Here is a 4,448-nt window from a genome sequence, read left to right as displayed (position 1 = left end):
GATCTCCTGACCTCGTGATCCACCCGTCTCGGCCTCCCAAAGTGCTGGGATTACAGGCTTGAGCCACCGTGCCTGGCCCCACCTTTTTCTTTATAAATTACCCAGTCTCTTTCCAGCGGTGACAACCTATCCACAAGAACGTGCCTCTCACAAAAGATCTCCTTCATCCCTCTCCAGAAAAGGAGAAGAGGAAACACAAGAAGCAGCGCCTGGTGCAGAGCCCCAATTCCTACTTCATGGGTGTAAATGCCCAGGATGCTATAAAATCACCATAGTCCTTAGCCATGTACTAACAAAAATGTTGTGTGTTGGCTGCTCCACTGTCCTCTGCCAGCCTACAGGAAGAAAAGCAAGGCTTACACAAGGATGTTCCTTCAGGAGAAAGCAGCACTAAAAGCACTCTGAGTCAAGATGAGTGGGAAATTATCTCAATAAACACTTTTTTTTTTTTTTTTTTTTTGAGACTGAGTTTCACTCTTGTCGCCCAGGCTGGAGTGCAGTGGTATGAGCTTGGCTCACTGCAACCTCTGCCTACCGGATTCAAGCAATTCTCCTGCCTCAGCCTCCTGAGTATCTGGGATTACAGGCATGCGCCACTATGCCTGGCTAATTTTGGGGTTTCATCATGTTGGCCAGGCTGGTCTTGAACTCCTGACCTCAGGTGATCTGCTCACCTCAATGTCCCAAAGTGCTGAGGTTATAGGCGTTAGCCACTGTGCCTGGCCTCAATAAACACATTTTGGATAAAAAATAAATAAACAAATTACCCAGTCTCTGGTATTTCTTTATAGCTATGCAAATGGACTAACACACAGACATTATTTTATTGTGAGTGGTAAAGGCAGATTAAATGACTTGGTTAAAATTACACAGCTGCTACTTGACTTCAAATTATACTATGAGACTACAGTAACCAAAACAGCATGGTACTGGTACCAAAACAGATATATAGACCAATGGAACAGAACAGAGGCCTCAGAAATAACACTACACATCCGCCGGGCGCAGTGGCTCAAGCCTGTAATCCCAGCACTTTGGGAGGCCGAGACAGGCGGATCACGAGGTCAGGAGATCGAGACCATCCTGGCTAACACGGTGAAACCCCGTCTCTACTAAAAAATACAAAAAACTAGCCAGGCGAGGTGGCGGGCGCCTGTAGTCCCAGCTACTCAGGAGGCTGAGGCAGGAGAATGGCATAAACCCGGGAGGCGGAGCTTGCAGTGAGCCAAGATCCGGCCACTGCACTCCAGCCTGGGCGACAGAGTGAGACACCGTCTCAAAAAAAAAAAAAACACTACACATCTACAACCATCTGATCTTTGACAAACCTGACAAAAACAAGCAATGGGAAAAGGATTCCCTATTTAATAAATGGTGCTGGGAAAACTGTCTAGCCGTATGCAGAAAACTGAAACTAGACCCCTTCCTTACAGCTTATACAAGAATTAACTCAAGATGGATTAAAGACTTAAACATAAAACCTAAAACCATAAAAACTCTAGAAGAAAACCTAGGCAGTGCCATTCAGGACATAGGCATGGGCAAAGACTTCATGACTAAAACACCAAAAACAATTGCAACAAAAGCCAAAATTGACAAATGGGATCTAATTAAACTAAAGAGCTTCTGCATAGCAAAAGAAACTATCATCAGAATGAACAGGCAACCTACATTGTAGAATGGGAGAAAATGTTTGCAATCTATCCATCTGACAAAGGTCTAACATCCAGAATCTACAAGAAACTTAAACAAATTTACAAGAAAAAAACAACCCCATCAGAAAGTGGGCAAAGGATATGCCAGACAATTCTCAAAAGAAGACATTTATGTGGCCAAAAAACATGAAAAAAAGCTCATCATCACTGGTCATTAGAGAAATGCAAATCAAAACCACAATAAGATACCATCTCACAACTATTAGAACGGTGATCATTAAAAAGTCAGGAAACAATAGATGCTGAGAGGATGTGGAAAGAAATAGGAACGCTTTTACACTGTTGGTGTGAGTGTAAATTGGTTCAACCATTGTGGAAGATAGTGTGGTGATTTCTTAAGGATCTAGAACCAGAAATACCATTTGACCCAGCCATCCCATTACTGAGTATACACCCAAAGGATTATCAATCATTCTACTATAAAGACATATGCACATGCATGTTTATTGCAGCACAATTCACAACAGCAAAGACTTAGAACCAACCCGAATGCCCATCAATGATAGACTGGGTAAAGAAAATGTGGCTCATGCACACCATGGAATACTATTGAGCCATAAAAAATAATGAGTTCACATTGTTTGCAGGGACATGGATGAAGCTGGAAACCATCATTCTCAGCAAACTAACACAGGAACAGAAAACCAGACACCACATGTTCTCACTCATAAGTGGGAGTTGAACAATGAGAACACATGGACACAGAGAGGGGAACATCACATACCAGCGCCTGTTGGAGGGTTGGGAGGAAGAGGAGGGAGAGCATTAGGACAAATACCTAATGCATACAGGTCTTGAAACCTAGATGACGAGATGATGGATGCAGCAAACCACCATGGCATATATACACCTATGTAACAAACCTGCTCGCTATGCACATGTCTCCCAGAACTTAAAGTGTAATTAAAAAGAAGAAAACTACACAGCTGATTTCTGACAGAGTTGAGTTCATAAGTGGGTTTCCTTAGGATGTTTCCCTCTTTTCTTCTCTCGTGCTGCCAGAACTGATATCGAAGGGAAGGAAGAACATAGAAATATTCAATGTCACTACTTCTTTGACAGTTTGATATGTTGTCCCTAGAAGGCCACAATGATGATGTGTCATCTCTAACTTTCAGGCTAATTATAGGTACAGATAATGGGTGATTATTCGGACTATTTTAAAAAATAGAGACAGGTTCTCACTATGTTGCCCAGGCTGGTCTCAAACTCCCGGGCTCAAGTGATCCTCCTGCCTTGGCTTCCCAAAGTGCTGGGATTACAGGTGTGAGCCATCACACCCAAACTTTTTTTTTTTTTTTTGATAGGTTCTCATTGTGTCACCCAGGCTGGAGTGCTGTGGTGTGATCATGGCTCACTGCAGCCTCCACCTCTTGAGCTCAAGCAATCCTCCCACCTCAGCCTCCCGAGTAGTTGGGACTACAGGTGCTTGCCACCACACCCAGCTAATTTTAAAACTTTTTTGTGGAGACAAAGTCTTGCTGTGTTGCCCAGGCTGATCCCAGATTCCTGGGTTCCAGCGATCCTCCCACCTCGGCCTCCCAAAGTGTGGAGATTAGAGGCATGAGCCAGTGTACCCAGCCTATTTAGCCTATTGATTTATGGAGTTGTGGAGTCTGCTAAAGGAAACCTCACCTATGTTTTTGTTTCTAAGGCTAATATTTTCCCTTATGTTTGGTAATACATTGATGTGCTAAGACTCCATAGTGAAGATAGTTTCTTTCTTTCTTTGATTCTTTTTTTTTCTTGAGACGGAGTTTTACTCTTGTTGCCCAGGCTGGAGTGCAATGGCACGATCTTGGCTCACTGCAACTTCTACCTCCCGGGTTCAAGTCATTCTCCTGCCTCAGCCTCCTGAGTAGCTGAAATTACAGGCATGCGCCACCACGCCTGGCTAATTTTGTATTTTACTAGAGACGGGGTTTCTCCATGTTGGTCAGGCTAGTCTCGAACTCCCGACCTCAGGTGATCCACCTGTCTCAGCCTACCAAAGTGCTAAGATTACAGGCATGAGGCCCCACACATGGCCTGAAGATAGTTTCTTAAAGACAGTGTGGTATATTGGACATAATGTAAGATATACAGTCAAACTGTGTTTGAATCTCAGGTCAATTACTTGTATCCTTGGGTAAGTCAGGTAAGGGCCATGAGCCTCTATGTTCTATTAAAAAAAGGGTGATATCATCATCTATCTACTACACATAATTCACAGGATTGTGGTGAATATAAAATGAGGGAATTGTAGGGAAAGCTTTCCCACAATAACTCACAGCCAGGCGTCTCGTGGCTCACGCTTGTAATCCCAGCACTTTGGGAGGCCAAGACAGGCAGATCGCCAGAGGTCAGAAGTTTGCCACCAGCCTGGCCAACATAGTTAAACCCCTACAAAAATTAGCCAAGTGTGGTGGTGCACACTTGTAGTCCCAGCCACCTGGGAGGCTGAAGTGGACGGATTGCTTGAACCCAGGAGGCGGAGGCTGCAGTGAGCTGAGATGGCACCACCGCCTAGGTGACAGAAAGAAAAGGAAAAAAAGAGGCCGGGCGCGGTGGCTCACGCCTGTAATCCCAGCACTTTGGGAGGCCAAGGTGGGTGGATCACGAGGTCAGGCGATCGAGACCATCTTGGCTAACACAGTGAAACCCCGTCTCTTCTAAAAATACAAAAAATTAGCCAGGCGTGGTGGCAGGCGCCTGTAGTCCCAGCTACTCAGGAGGCTGAGGCAGGAGAATGGC

The sequence above is a fragment of the Colobus angolensis genome, unplaced genomic scaffold (genome assembly GCF_000951035.1).
Source record: "Colobus angolensis palliatus isolate OR3802 unplaced genomic scaffold, Cang.pa_1.0 Scaffold49, whole genome shotgun sequence".
In the NCBI taxonomy this organism is placed as follows: domain Eukaryota; kingdom Metazoa; phylum Chordata; class Mammalia; order Primates; family Cercopithecidae; genus Colobus; species Colobus angolensis.
Note: the sequence above shows the minus strand (reverse complement) of the source record.